This window comes from Corvus brachyrhynchos, unplaced genomic scaffold (genome assembly GCF_000691975.1).
Source record: "Corvus brachyrhynchos isolate BGI_N302 unplaced genomic scaffold, ASM69197v1 scaffold56, whole genome shotgun sequence".
NCBI classification, from domain to species: Eukaryota; Metazoa; Chordata; class Aves; order Passeriformes; family Corvidae; genus Corvus; species Corvus brachyrhynchos.
In genome coordinates this window covers 1,447,737-1,463,871 of record NW_008238664.1, presented here as the reverse complement: position 1 = coordinate 1,463,871, position 16,135 = coordinate 1,447,737, and the positions used below count along the sequence as shown (strand labels likewise).

At 42.3% G+C, this 16,135-nt stretch overlaps 1 protein-coding gene across 1 annotated transcript in view; it reads left to right on the top strand.

The window, feature by feature from the left end:
- The first annotated feature begins 6 nt into the window (after window positions 1–6).
- Window positions 7–16,135, top strand: part of NUAK1 (NUAK family kinase 1) — a 47,108-nt gene continuing 30,979 nt past the window's right edge. Inside the window, exon 1 of the mRNA XM_008636382.2 lies at window positions 7–140. The gene's annotated coding sequence lies outside the window, so the exon portion shown is untranslated. The remainder of the gene's footprint in view (window positions 141–16,135) is intronic.

The following is a 16,135-nucleotide window of genomic DNA, read 5'->3' as shown; positions in this document are numbered from 1 at the left end:
CGGCGGCGAGGAAGCAGCAGGGGGTGAAACGGCATCACCACAAGCACAACCTGAAGCATCGCTACGAGCTGCAGGAGACCTTGGGCAAAGGCACCTATGGCAAAGTCAAGCGGGCCATCGAGAGGTTCTCTGGCAGAGTGGTAAGGTTGGCGGAGCGGCTTCTCTCTGCCTCTTTATTTTATATATACAGGTATATATAAGGTCGGATTCCAACGCCGATTTCGTATCGGAGGCGGCCGGGGGCATCCCCTCAGGAGCCCACCCGTGCCTGCGGTCCGGGGCTTTGTTCAGAGTGCCAGCCCTGCAGAGAGACTTTCATCTGGGAGGAGTGGTGGAGGTACTCTAGTAACACATTGCTACATTTTGAAGGGTTGTGCTATTATTGGAAAAATAGGGTGGCTTATTGTTTTTGTTCTTTTTTTTTACATGCGGGTCTACTGTGAATAGTTTTTTTTTCCCCAGTGGAAATACACGTTTTGGAGAAACCTGTCACATCCCCTGGCTAACCAACGCTGCTTACAAAGTACTGTCAGAAAGGAAAACATTTCCTTCTCTGGTTAAAAATGCCGTGGTTCGGTCATACTTTTGTGACCTGAACTTTGCTGACACCTAAAAAAATTGCAGGGACTGCAACCCACCCCATTGGTTTTTACGATCCGTTTCACTGCTCAGTGGTGCCGGCTAGCTCGAGACTTGAAGCAGCCCGGGGGTTGTCCAGCAATAACTCAGCTTCAGCATTTCCTCACTGGTGCAGCGCTCCAGCCGGGCGCAGAAATGCAATTGAAGCAGTGTACACGTTAGTCAGAATTATTGTCATTTTTCCTTCCCAGAAATATGTAACTATCCACAGAGGGCAGGCAAATGAGAGGCAGGCGTTGTTGTGTTAGAGATTGCTCAGAGAAATAGGTGGTTTTCTACAGAGGTCTTTGCCCTGAAGTAGACTAATTGAGTTTTCACTAGACTTCATCTAAAAGCAAAGCGTTTCCCTAGTGGTGTACATTTATCTTTCCCTTTCGGTTGCTGAGGAGCTCAACACACACCCAGAGGCTGAAGGATCTGTAAAACAGAAAATGAAATTTCAGATGCTATGACTTTAATAAGGAACACTTAACTTTGCAACTGAATATTTTTGTGTCGACAGTGAAAATGAGAGTTTCAGCCAAGTTGTAGAGTCATATCATATATGCTTTCAGTTTATTAGCTCATTTGGAGGCTGGCTAAAGAGAAACCAGAGATGGACATCTCTGCATATGCTCACTCTAAGTCCGTGATTTTTAAAGTTTGCTGTCTTGGCTGTTTTACAACTTCAGGCTAACAAAAGCTTCAGGGCTGTATTATATGCTAACTATTATTTTTTAAGTAGATTAGTTTTGAGTTGCATTATAAAATGTAGTAAATAAGCAAATAAATTGAAAACATCTTTTTTCAAGGAGTTGAGAAATTAACAAAAAAAAGGTGACAGTAATGTACCATGAGATTTGGCTTTGGAAGGAGTCCTCACAGAGGAAAGGATGCACAGTAGATGTGTGTCTCATCTAACTTAACAACACACTAGGTCTTTCCATATTTTGCTAAGTGTCAAGCTATTCAGCTGCACAGCTAAAGGATACTTTGATGATATGGTCTGAACTGAATTTATATGGCTAATGCCATCTAGAAATGGAGAGAGCGAAAATCAGAATACCTATGCAATTTTAAATGCAGTAAAAATGTAACATTCGCTGTATCAGCTGGTATGTAGAAGCTGAACAAGTCCTTACCAGGGTGTGAGTTTTTTACTGGAGTAATGCAAGCCTTGGCATGTGGCACTTCGTAATTATTAACTAGTCTGCAGGCAAGTTCTGGTGTAACGTGTCTATTTGAACTGTAACATCTGTGAGTGTATGTAAAATATCCACAGTTTGTCTGCTTGCAGAATAAAAGCTAGTTGTCAGGAATCCAGCCAGATCTCGGTGAATGGCAAACACTTCTTGTTTTCTGACAGTTCCCTCATCTGGCTGTTACAGTGAACACTGATTGCTTTCTGTGGGCGAGATAAGAGAACCGACAGGATGACTGATCAGAGAGGGGCAGTTTTCCTTTGTTTTTTCCACCTCTCTTTCTCTTCCCTTTCCTCTTCTCAGTTCTTATTAGTGGGCAGTGTTTGCATCATCCGTGAGCAGGTTGGACCAGATGCTGCCGTGTCCAGCAGGGGATGCACAGAGCAGGGAATGTGGCCGGCACTGTCTGTTGCACCACGTCCAGTGCCAATCCTATTGCAGCCGGCAGCGAGAGTCCCAAGGTTGCTCTAGTCCAGGCTGTTTTCTTCCTATTCTGCTACTGGTTTAGCTGATCATCTCTTTCTTTACACAGTGGTAAGCAGGTATTTGAAGCTGTATGGTAACAGATTGCAAAGCTGGACCATGTGTTCAAGCAATTCTCCTGTTTGGCCTTTTCACTTATCTTGTCTGTCAAGAATTTCTTTAGCTGTATGGCATTTAATAAAGAGATTTGCGTGATTAGCCAGGCTTTTAATGTGAAGCACAAACTTTGGATTTGTCATCATCTGTATAAATAGAGCTCAGAAATGAAATAAACTGGCAGGTTTGGGTAAATAAAGTAAAACCAAGGTGAGAGGACAGTTCAACGCAAAGTACAGATATGCTTTAATCCTGTTCCATTGGAAATCAATAGCAGGATTTCTGTTGACTTGAATGAAAGCAGTATTTGGCACATGTTAGCAGGTTACAGGTTTATTCAAATTGTTATTCCTCTTAACTTTAAATTTATTGTCTTTCCTTATAATGCAGTGGAACGTGATCATAAAGTTTTCTGCCATAAAGCTCCAGGGTAGATTGTATGATACATTTGGTTTGTTACTGGAAACAACTTATGTGAATTTGTGCAGTAGTTACCACAGTGACTACAAACAGTATTGCATGCTGCATGGAGCAGTTAAAATGTTGCCCAGTATATGATGTGTGAGGTGCCTAATTTTGCCAGCAAGGTTTCTTCATTAGTACTGTCTCAGTATACACAGTTGTAACTTACGACATTTTAAATTAAAACACCTGTTAGCAAGTGTAAGGATGAAGAGATGATATCTCAAGCCTGTGAAGTAACACTCATGTTGATGTTTCTGTGGGTGTTTTTTCCACTTGTCATCTTGCACATGTTAAAGCAAAGAACGGAACTTTTGTTCGTGTTATGTATTCAGTGTTTGTTAGCCAAGAAATCCACAGTTACACTTATTTCAGCCGTATTTAAGGTGTGTATTGACCACCTCTGGCTGATTCTGTGCATGGTGCATGAAGATGGTAAATGCTGCTGGATTCTTCTTTGAGTAAATGATTCCACTGGAGTAAATACTCACTAGAATGCAAATTTAAATTACAGATAGGCGTTTTCTGTTTGTCGTTTGCAAAAGCCAGGAAGTTTGTCTTCCTTTCTCTCCTTAGGCTGCACTTGGGAGGTGATGGGGAGTAGTTGCAGGAGCCTGCCTCTCCTCCACCTTCATCTCCCTCTTTCTGCCTGAGCCACGACATCGTTTCTTCCTCCTCACCAGCAGGTGGAGGAAGCACTATTCTCCTCCAGCCGTTCCTTCAGAAAGTTAATTATTTTGGGAATTGATGACAAGCAGCAGCCCAACATGAAGAACAGGCACGTGGTGCATATTTGGACAGGCATGTTATGTGTGGTGGCTGCTGTGTGTTATTCATCTCTCGCATAATAAGTGCACGTAGAAGGATGTTGCCAAATGAAATTGGTTTCTGAATCAAAATCTAGTGAAAAACCCTCAAATTTTAAAGCAATCAATCTTTTTATTTACAACTGCAGTGCACATCTTTGCTTTGAAACAGGTCTGCTTCTTGATGAGTTTGAAGGGCTGCACAGGGTCTTTGAAACCTGGACCAGCAACAGATTACACGAAAGGAGGACCTTTACTTTGCTGATTGTATTTCTCCATATCATGACAAAACCAAAACATGAATACCAACAATGACAGCTCTGTCATGTCAGTAATTAAGGCCTTGTTGGCCACACAACCGTTTGTTTGCGGTGTGGTTTTTAAGGGTTCCTTTTAACAGAATAAAAGTGTGCTCGTGGGTCACTGAGGGCAGTGAAAACCAGGTGGAATTTTTGTTCCGGTTCTCTCACCTGTGCTGCTGATATCACAGAAGATGCCAGTATCCCTCTGATGCATGTGAATTCTTTTATCTTTATTGCTGTATTTCCGTTTTTTCCCCTGAGAACTTCTTCAGTTAGCACTTGGGTCACTGCTTCATATTGATTTTTATCTTGATTGCTCAGTGTGCATCTTCTGCAGGGTAATGTCCAAATCTGACACAGAACTGTTTATTTCTTTTGAGGTTCTTTGTTGCTCTTACTAAGATATCTTCCTTTGTTGCAGACACAGGTATAAGTATCTACACAGCGCTGCTGTGATGTGAAGTGTCTGTACAGTACTTTGCACAGCAAGTTCCTGATTCGTGAATGTGGCTTCCACAGTTCTGATAATACAGTTGAATTATAGTAACAATAGCTTGTATTGCTACCCCTTTTTTTTACATGGGAAAGGGAAAACTTGCCAATTAAATCCAAAATCATCAGAAGTTTCAGCTGGTTTTGAGTGCACAACCTAATGCCTGATTCGTCCACGTAGAGTACGTAATATCAGGGTCCTATGGATGACACCCTCTTCCTGCAGAGCTCAGTCTGTCCTGCCTCCTGGCCTCTCTCTTTACCCAGGGCTTTTGTCCCTGTGTGACATCCAGCTTTGGTCTCCATTCCTGGCCCTTTTGTACTCTGCTGCCTCCCGCTTTGTTGTGTGTGCCAGCGCGGTGACCCGCGCAGGGCGGGCAGCTTTGCTCCCTGCTTCCAGGCTGGCAGCTGCCAGCAGGATCTGCCACTTCTCCTGCCATGCTACACTTACCTGGGGCCAGAGGCTCCCCAGGGCAAAAGGGATTCTTGCAAAATGTATCACCTAAATCTTATGCATGTATGTATGTGTGTATGTATTTATTTATTTATTTAAGGTGTTCAAACTGAATTCCTTTAGGGACTCGTAGTGTGACTAAATCTGGACAGTGTTTTCCTGGTGCTGAAGGCATGTCAGTGAAACTTGGGTCATCCTCTGCATGCATGGAAATTCTAGGTCTGGAATGAATAGAAGTTGGAAAGAGTATATGGACTTGAAAATAGTTTTGCTGTTAATTTGTTGTGTTCCACCTTTAACTATTAGATGTGTTCTGAGATTGTGGTTTTAAGAAAAGAAAAAAAAAAGTAACAAATGGAGAAAAACCCACTGGAATTATTCTAATGTAATTCACAGTGAATATTGGGGGCTTATTACCATAGGAGTTACTACCTGGTTGTATCAAATTGCTACAGTCTTCATATAAACACTTGGATAATTGAAATGCCAAAGAAGACCTTAACATTAAGGGCTGCAGACAGAAATAACTGATTACAGCATGAAGGTCATCAAGAGAAAGGCACTAGAACAGTTTTCTGCACTGAGAATTTTTGTTGGAGAAGCGGATTTGCTCAGGCGAGTATGGGTCAGTGGTATGAAAGTCTGGATTAATGACTAGCCAGTAAGGGGTTATCTGAATACGTTAGTTTGTCAAATCTTTTACCAAATTGAACAACAGCATGTTCTTTGAGCTTTGAGTGAACATTGTGATATTCTTTCAATGATGTTGCACTTTTTTACAGGTGAAGAAATAAAAAATTTCCAAGAGACTGTCGCCTTTCCCGCCCCCCCCCCCTGCATTGGATTGAAGAATTTTGGGCAGATAATTAACTTCCCTGTGTCTCAATGTATTCCTTTCTGAAGGGTTAATATAGGAAAGTTACTAATGAACCCGGCACATTTTGGCTTGATACATACCTAGTGTGATTCCCTCTACATGTGAAATTTCACAACAGAATTTGAGCCAATGCTTTTAATGCCACTTTCAGCTAAAAACACTATAAAATGCCTAAGTGTTTTTACAAATGGTTTCACAGCACCATGTGCTAGAGAACACAAGAGAATGGAAATTGCTTGTACAAAATCTTTCATTAGATATTGCTAAAATGTACTGCATTTTTTAGTGGCATGTGTTCTAAAAATTATTATTATTTTTTTAGGAACCACAATGTGGATTTGCCATGTGGAGACAATTATTGTATATATTGTGGTTCGGGGTCATACATGTTGAATAAAACCATGTGGAATGTGCAGTTCTTTTGAACAATTGTTTATTCTTTACAGAACTGTGACTGTAGTTAGTCTGTGTTTTGTCTGGTAAATAAGTAACTAGAGAGTCTTTGCTGGAGTGAGGAATTGGGAGGAGGCACACGGTGGCCACAACAGTGCCAAGGAAGGATTATGAATGCTCTACATATATCAGCCTTGAACACCAGCAGGTGAAGGAGTGTACAGCCATGGTTATCCAAATGTAGAGCACGTGGGACACGTTTCCAAAACCTGCATACCAGGCGTTTGGAAATTAGTTGATGACCTTTGATTTGACATGGGCATCTGCCTGGTTCTAGTCTCTGCCTCCTGTACCATGCTTAGGTGCTCTCTATCTACATGAGCTGGGATGCTGACACCAAAGCACCTCCTCTTGCTGTGCAGCCATACTCCTCTCAATAGGACACTGTTCCCCTTACTGTTGTCTTGTATGTTTTCCTGTAGAAAGCGGGACGAAACAATGTTTTCTGCCACAGCTCTGAATGATCTGCTGAAGCCAGAGGTGCAGGTCTGCCTCCAGGCTTGGGGTGGGATAGGAGCTCACAGCATGGATAACTAAACCCAGTAGTGGCTCCTCTATGTGCTGGCCAGAGCCTCAGCAACTCCTGACCTGGGTAAGGCTGGAGGCTTCAGCCAGTGCCCAGCTCGGGTGTTCTGTGTTGATGGTTTGCATGCCACCAGTGATGGGCACATTGGCATGGGCATCTCTGACCTACAGAGAATGTTCATTTTGCCTCCTCCATAAGTCAGGATTTGTCCCTAAATTGCTCAGGTGTGCACCAGACACTTTATAGAAAAACCTCTTGTCATTAGCACTGATGGGTCGATGTACTTAGGATAGTTGATATGTCAGAGGAAATGTCTCAGATGAAAAGGTCTCCAACTAAATATGTAAATGATATTTGTCAGCGTTTCCCTCAAATATCTTCCAGCAGATGTGAGTACCATGTGTGTCCATTTAATAAACTAAACTCAAAATAATTTCCACTTTGCTAGATATATGGGGAATAGCTGGGGAGGGCGGGGAGCGAACTACAAAGCAAGGTAAAAACTGCATATGTGTGTTGTTATATTTGATGACCAATTCATTAAAGCCATAAGTGTATCCAGGCTTTCAATAGTGTTCTCCTGCTGTTGCTTCCTGTACTCCCTGGCTACAAAATCAGTCTCTGTGGCTCTCATTTGTCTTACCCACATGAAAGACTTCAAGCATCTGCAAGTTATGATTTGAGAAGTATCTGCTTTTAAACAGAATATATTTATCACCGTGTCTTCACAGGCAGCATAGTACGTTGTATAAATTAGGGGATCCTAGACCTTTGAACACTCGGAGGCTGGGTGAGGTACTCTGTGTGCATACTGTGTCTGGCCATACCCATCAAACATCCTGGACCCACACCAAAAATGCCAGATGTTCAGTCGACGTGGAGGCCCTCCTGTAACCTTTGCTGTGTGCTGCAAAGCGTGGAGGGGGCAAACTTGTAGCCATCCCTTGCTCTTCCATTGTTCTTTACTCTTATTAGAGCTCAGTAATTTCTATATTTTGAACTATAGACCATGGGCCAATCCTCAATTCAGTCTGTTAAACTATTGCATGGTATAAGCTCATTATGTCCCTCAGCTCTCTGAAGATGGATGGGACTTGCTTAGCTCTGATGGTTTGTGAGCCATTCGTCCTTAAAGCTGCCACTGATTCATGACGTGATGGAAGTCCTGGGTCTTGCTCAAGTATGGATTTTTCCAGGCTCTGTGGTTCCTTTCACTTGAAAAAAAACCCAGTCAGAGAGCAGCTGTGGGACAAGGGATTGGCATGGCTGGCATGTGTGAAACCATCCCAGCCAGTTGTAGATGAATGCAAAAATCACAAAATAAATGCAGATCTTGTTTTTATGTGTTAAGAAGACAGCTGAGGTTGCTGAGTTTAACATGCACCTAATGTAACTTAATTTCTGGATTCCTTCTCAGCCTTCCCTTCTCACTGTCAGCATGTTCCACTTCACCTCACCATGCCTTCAGCATGGTGCCCAAGAGCCCTTGCTGTTGGGTCCCTGGGATGCCAGCCTGGTGAATGGGAAGGTCTGCTGCACCTTGTATGGGGCTGGCTGCCTCTGTGACAAAGCATCAGTGCCTGGCAGCCTATGCTTCTCCTGTTGCCTTGCCTTCCTGGGGAACGTTGTCCTGTGGTGATCCCAGAGCCCCTCGGCTACTCTGATGCAGCAGCCGCATGTGGGACAACTTAAGGCTGGAGCAGTGTCTTTGTTCTGAGGTCTGGCGGCTTGAGGGACTTGCAATTATCCTAATGTCTGGCTGGGCCATGGAGCCGAGTCAGCGTGTTTGGCCTTGTGCAGCACTGCCTCAGAATAATGACACTAGTTAAGGGACATTAGGCTTAAGAAAAAAAAATATTGTTCCTGTGAAAAAATACCGAGTTCAGGGACTAAATTTAGCTATTCCTGGGTAGATCAGAAGAATTGGGGTCCTGCTGTTGATGGAGATCTCAAAGCCTTCATATCATGTTTCCTGTACACAATAAGGCATTTGATCTCTGCTGATATTTCTAATCTCTATTAAATGCCTGATGGTAAAAGATATCTCCCTTTATTTGAGGTACAAGTGTTATTTTAAAAATGAGTGTGAATATTTTTTTAATCACAAAAGATAGCAATGAGGGTTGGGTAGAAATACCTTTTTGAGCTGTGTGGTAACTAAATAAATGTTCCTTTTTGTTAAACGGTGCTTTGCTGTTGACACAGAAAGGTTAAATCCTTTGCACACAAGTCTGACAGGGGAAGACAGCAAAGCATTTGTTAAAGAAACAGTTCCAAGGCACGTGTTCAGAGCTGTCACTCATTTGCATATTTTTGCCACTCCGCACAAATCAAGCATTATGGCTTCCCCAGCAGAGTGCAGCTCAGGCAGGAGGAGCGAAGGCGCCTGGAGATACCTGGGGACACCTGGCGTAGAGGATTCAGCAGGGCAGAGCTGCAGGCTGTTGTTTTGGTGTGAGGAAATAAAATAGCCTTTGGGAGGAGAAGAGGGGAGAGTGCAGCCTTCCCTTCTGGTGCACGCTCTAATGCCATGTGGCCTGGAACCTGGAAAATTCCTGTAAATACCTGCTGGAGGCAATGCAGGCTTAGCTGACCTGTGTAGGGATGTAACTGAGAGACATTCACATTGCCCTCTTGGGAAGATACATTTTTAATCAGGACTATGCATGAGGAATAGCATCCTTCATGCTACTTCCTTTGTCATGTTTTTATTCTCTTCAGGGTGCCAAAATGAGGTGAAATAATTAAATGGTGATCTGTGGGTTTAAGCTCCAACTCCTATAGGAGCCAGTTGTTACAGCTACGCTTTGGACATCCAGGAAGTGAGTGGTTTCCCTGAGGTTCATCCAGAAAGTCTGTGGTGGAGCCACGGGGAGAACCAAGGTCGACCACAGCTCTAGCACTTTGCTGAGCTATTCCTTGTGTGGGTATAACCATCTTAGGAAAATTGCTCTTAAAATGAATGTCCTCTTCCATGGCTATAGTCATACTTTGCAGGGATGGTGCCAATTTTTCAAAAGCCCACCATCTTTTGTGCCTTGGAGACAGCTCACCACTATTGAGGACCACTTGATACAACTTGGTCACTGTTGTGTCAGCACAGCCTGGGAGGAATGAGGGCCTTTACCTGGACTGTGCAGTGCATTTGCATCCAGGCCAGAGACTAGCCATCCTTTTCAATTACAGGTTTTTTTTCTGTGTACAGTTGGAGAGTTTTCTACTGGGCTCTCTGTTTCAGTAAAACAAAGTATTCTCCCATTCTGTCTGGCATTTTATTATGTAAACGCAGTCTAAGGGAACCTGAGATAGGCCTTGTTGTGGGTTTTGCATTGCTCACAAGGAATTCATCAGGGAGAAGGATTTCATGCTGTACTTCAACCTCCTTCAAGCCTTTCTTGGATGAAAGGAAAACTCTGCAACCGTGAATGTAACTGGTTATCATTATTGGATGTCATTACTCACTCACTCTGAGCATAAAACAAAAAAATTGCATCCCCTGTTATGCATGTGGGTAAAATGCTGCTCTCAGTTGCATTAACACTTGTAAGCTGAAGAGTCGAGTTCGGCCCTTTGTTTCCATTGAAATATTTGTTTAACACAGGCAAGGACTAAACAATACACTTGAAAGCGATTTGTGTTATTGTCTGTAGAGCAGAGCTTGTATTTTATGAACTGGCTGATCATAAAGACAGCATAAATCATGTAAAGCATTCTCATTTGCTTTTTCTTTCTTTTTTTTTTTCTTTTTGCAGATGGGGCTTGTAGAGTAGAGTTGCAGTCAAATGTCTGCTCCAGGATATTTTAGTTGAACTGTGCAAGTCCATTAAACAAATGTAATGGATTTTTGGAAAGAAGTGCTGCGTGTTTCAAACCAAATGTTTTACATAGAGAACATCTGGTTAGTTCTGGGTGTTTGTATGTAGAGCACATCAGACAGCAGCCGTAGTGAGTTCAGCTGGGAGGTTGCCTGGGATGTAGTTGTAGGATATGACAGTTCAGTTGTTATGGGGAATAATTCCTATGAAGTATTGCCATAAACTGAATGTTTGGCACAAACAGCTATATCTTTGTTTTACTGCACACCCAAGTTATTCTTCTTATCTGCCCAGCAAAACTCTAAATGCTGTTTAAATAACCCAGTAAAAGCTGGCATCTCAGAGCTGTATTAAAGCATGCCTGAGGAAGGGAAATGAAGCTTGCTCTGTTTTCAAGGAAGCGCTATGGATTTCTGCCATGTGCAATGCAGTGCGAGTGAGCGATGAATGCAACATGCGCGAATGGTTTGTGGGGTTGAGTTGGAAATGATCAATGTTCCACTGGTGTTGCTTTGAGCAATGTGAAAATGCAAAACCGGTGAAATGCATGTAATTAGCCTGACATTAGAGTTTATTGGGGCTACTGGAAGAACTTCAACCTGGGTAAATTAGTAAGTCTGCTTTGGCTTCACAGCATTGGAAATAATATACTTCCAAGAAATGTGGGAAATACAGAAAAATGTCTTATTTGGGAGTTGGTTCTTAAATTATTTCTGCAGTTAACCTGAGGAATGCGTGGTTCAAATAAGATTAAAGTTGTAATTTCCAGAGTAGCAATGCAGCTTCCCCTTTCAGGATTGTTTAACTAAATGTTAAACAAAGTGGGTTAGGCAGTCTCTTGGTCTGGTCCCTTGTGGACAGCAATGCACATTATGCAGCACTGCTTTAATAGTCCTGCTCGGTCTGACATGATTTGTGGTATTTGCTGAGATGAGTTTCTGGACTGAGCAGCATGAGAGGGAATTGCTCCTCGCTCTGAGGAAGGGGGTATGTCCAAGTCTGTGCGAAGGTCATTGGCAGGGTGAAGTGGGAAGCCTGGGCTGCTGTTGTTACACTACCCAACAGCTTAGCTTCTGGCAAGGGGATCCCAGAAACATGAGTTCTAACTCTCGCTTGTTCAACTGACTCCAGCCAAAACACATGCCAAAAAAGGTGTTTGTGCGTGTTGAAGAAGGGGGCAACAGTCCTGGAGCTTGCAGGGTCTGGGGGAGTTCTTAGGCAAAAGCTTTCTGTCCTGAAAAATAATTGCTTTGTGCTTTCTCCCCTCCAAAGCTAAGTCTCCTAACTACTTAGAACAACTGCCTGCAGTTGTGAACTCCTCTTCTAGCAGGGGAAGCTGAAATTATGCATTTAAGGCTGCAGAATTGCTGGATCGCCAGCCACTTAATTGTAGGAAAGCGTAATATATTCCTCACCCTCTCACATCCATTCTAAGCCCAACTGGCTGCAGGGAGCAAGAGTGTTCCTGTTCCTGTGTTACTCTCTCCACTGAGCCATTAGGGTGGCCCTGGTGATTTACTTTCAATAAATAGAAGGGAACAACAGGAGGTTCCTCTACCTTCAGGGGTATAAATATGTCTCGGAAATCAGAGACGGATGGGGAAGAAATCTTAGCAAACTCCTTTCCTCCCGCTGTAGTAATTCCACCACACTTGGTCATAAATTGTAAGACGGTCCCTTCCCAGAAGGGACCATTAAATAGGTAATGTCCAGGCAGAACAATGTAATACTGAAGCAGTGCGTTAACAAAAACAAATTTAATATTGCAAAGCGATCTGTAAGCCCTGGAGCAAAATAATCTGGGTGAGGCTTTGATACATGATTGCCAATCTTTTTGTTTTCCGAGAGTATTTTCCAGATAGGATGTGGGTTTATGGTTTGCTAGATTCCCACCAGGATGTGATGTTTATATTTTGATCCACCTTAGATCAGTTTAGAAAAGTATACTAGATACAGGTGCTTCTGATAGTTCTGCATCATTAACCCTTCCATCTGTGCTGTTTAAACACATCTGTGCACCTTCATATAATTCCTGTGGCCCACCATCTTTGCACAATGAATCCTTGCTCATCAGTGTTAATCCAAAAGACTAAAGTCTGTAAGTTCAGCTTTAAAAGTCTCTCCAGACTTCAAAATTCCATTCTGTTAATTAGGAATTTGAGGTAGTCAAACAGTATGGTGTTGGGTTTTAATGAGCATTGTGGTGCATGAAAGTACAGACATTTCTTTTTAAAAAGACTGTTCCCAAGTTTTCCTTGTGCTATTGTAATTCTCATGGTGAAATAGCACTTCCTTTTTTTCTCTGAAGGACTGCAGAACCAGAGAGCAAAATCAAAAGATCCACACAATACCAGCTGACTTCACATTTGTGGTGGAAGAGGCATTGTAAAGATGTGCAAAGGTCTCAGTGGTTCTGAGGTTTCTCTGAACTCACAGAAGCTTCAGTGAAAAAAAGAGAATAAGCCGAGTTACATTTATTTATCCACAGCTTTCTCAGGCAGAACGTACCAATGAATGAAAATGTGCTGTGAGGTGGCTTCTTGGGAAAAAACTGGTTCTAAGAGTTCAAACAGTGTCTAACCCTCTTCCTTGTTTAATGTGAATTACAGCCTTGCACTGATGTAGTACCTTTCGCCTAAACCTGTAAAATCACTTTAGAGACTCTGGTAACTGCTGAGGTTACCATTATTTAGCAGCACATTGTAACAGTTTGCAGCAGTTGCTTAGAGGGTGTGAATAACCCCATTTCCAATTTAAATTATTGGAGGAATTACAGGAGGCTGTTTAGTTTTCAAGTTGGAACTAGATCCAGGTAACAGGGCTTTATACCTGTCTTCTTGAGAAAGTCATAAAGGGTTTTTTATAACAACATAGCCAAGATCTTGGTTTTGTGTTCCATCCCCAAATTGATGCCTTGAACAGTGTGTGCTCCTACTTTGGAGGATTACTTCAGTGTGGTTCACTGCTTATTCACAATGAAAAAACAACATTGAATTAAAGTCCCTCTCTGCTGCCTCAGGTTAGCATTTTGCATTACATCAGCAGCTGTGGTAGCTGTGAGATCAAGCCTCAAAATTACTGTGAAATCTATCTTCCAGTTTTTGGAGAGTGGATCTGTAATACCCATGTAACATTGAGAACGGTAAGCTTGGGGCTTGTGAATTCTTTCACTCCTCTTTATCCTGACTTGCCAGTAATTTAATTAGTGCTAAACAGTCTGCACACAGACTTGCAGAAGTTAAAAGACTGACTGACACAGGATTTGCTTTCAGTGACTTTTCCTCTTTTGCACATGTGCTGGATGGAGCTATGCTGTGTTTGGAAGTTGATCAATAACGATTGCACAATTCTAACCTCATTTAAACTATGATATAAACAGACATGATAGAAACGGATGCTACCAGTTTTTTTCCTACTTTAAAGTGAAGTCAGCGCTTTTTTTCCTGCTTTTTTCCCCCCTCCTTTTTTTTCCCCTTTTTGGTTCCAACAAAATTGTAACCTGGAAGAAAAGCAATTAGACTTTGTGAAATCCCAACTCAGTGTAGCATTTGGCTTTAGTAAATGTGGAAGCCAAAAATAAACATCTGCTTGGCAACTTCACTAGAAGTTAACTGTAAATGCAGTTTTCATCTTTTCAGTGAATGTGGCATTCAGTGCTGGTTAACATCTATTAAGGAGAATGATCCATAGTTGAGGCTGTAAAGCATTTTTTTCTTCTTAATTACAGTTATGAACATCCATTGCCTCGGGGAAATCCCTTACCCCGGTTTCTTTCCAGATACAATTTCTTATGTGCCAAAGCATGAACTTTTCTTGAAAGTTTGAAGGTAGTTGGATGGGATATTTGTGAGTTATTAGACGTTGGAAAGCAGATGGTCTTCCATCGATCTGTGCATGATATGGAGGATATGGAGTTACATTTAGAAGTGTATTAGAAAAAATTTAAACAGAACTCTTTTCTCCAGGAAGGTGAAGTCTGCAGATGATAGGGTCTCTTCCAGGATGCCAGACTAGCCTTGGGCTTCAGTACTGACAGGCCACAGCTGCAAACATCTTTAATAACCTGGTCACGTCAGATCTCTGCTTTTCTACAAATCCTCTGCAACCTCTGCTCCTACCACAGCAAATTTGTTTTACTGTGGATCAGGGAGAGTTGAAGTGGATGCAGATTTGTGGTAGCATGCTATTGGAACAGTGGCGAGGGGTAAGAAGGGGCAACTTGAAGCAGCACTGTGGGAAACACATCATTATTGCTAGGGATGGTGGTTATTTGTAGGATCTTTCTTCTAGAATTGAACAGTGCTCTAACTTGGGACTTCAGTAATGTGGTGTAAAAAACTTTCGGGAAGGGAGAAGTTTTTTAGTATATTTATGACATACATGGCTTGAGTCAAGGATTCTCAGTATTGAATGAAGAAAGGTCTGCCAGGGAAATTTGTCAGAGAATGCATGGTGTAAATATGCCAGGCTTTTTATACATAGATGAGTGTAGCAGGTACCAGACAATGAAGGGATGCAAGTTTCCCAGTGAGGCAGTAGTTACTCAGGAAATGTGCTCACAAATCTTGATAACAAACACCGTATGTGGGGGTGAGGAAAGAAGTGGAGGAAGGGTGTTGATGTTCCTCCTGGCACCCACTTTATATATGTACAGTATAAATGTGTTCATCTGGTAGCTTCTACTGCTCATTAAAACTTGATTCCACAGACATCTTTCTCTGTGAATAAAAGGGAACTAGAGAGGATATATAATTCTCTTGCTGAGTGTTCGTGAATAGTTAATTCCTCTTCCCCACTTGGTGAATCATCATTTATGATATGATAGCAGCAACTATGTCCAGCAGAACTAGAAAAGGAAAATTAAACCTGAGGTAATCGTACCTTCATTCTCCCAGAGACAGTGGCACATTGTGCCTCAGCTTATGCATATAGAATTTTGATTTAACATTTATCACACCGACTTGGGACTTCTAGTGCCTTGGCACAAGAGTGAGTTTCTCTACAAGTAGTGATATCAGCTTTGGTTTTTATAAATATAATCTGTCTGGTACATTGTGAAGAGGGGAAAGTGAAACAGGGAGATGCAGATGTTTGCTATATGCTGTTGCCATGCGGAGTGGGGCAGCTGTAAAAAATACCTTTACCTCATACAAGCACATGAACCTGAGAGGTGCATCAAGGCACGTGTATCCTTGCCCTTTAAGTGTGCAGCTGCTGGCTTTGCAACAACAATAACAGTGTTTTGTCCTTGGTAACATCCATGACATGAACAAACATGTGATGAAACAAAGTAATGAGCAGAAGCTGAGATTTAAATCAGCAAAGGCTCACTTGGGTGCAGATGGCACTGGTTATTGCTTTGAGCAACTCCCTCGATTACTGCATAGTTTGCCCACGTATCAAACAACAGAGCTGGGCTCCTGATAAATAATTAATAAGGATTTTGTTGAATGCTTGTCTCCCAGGCAGTATCACCATGGAGATGATCTGGCTTTTAGGATGTGAAAACTAACAATCTCCGAAACAATGGCACTGTGTCAACCTTACTC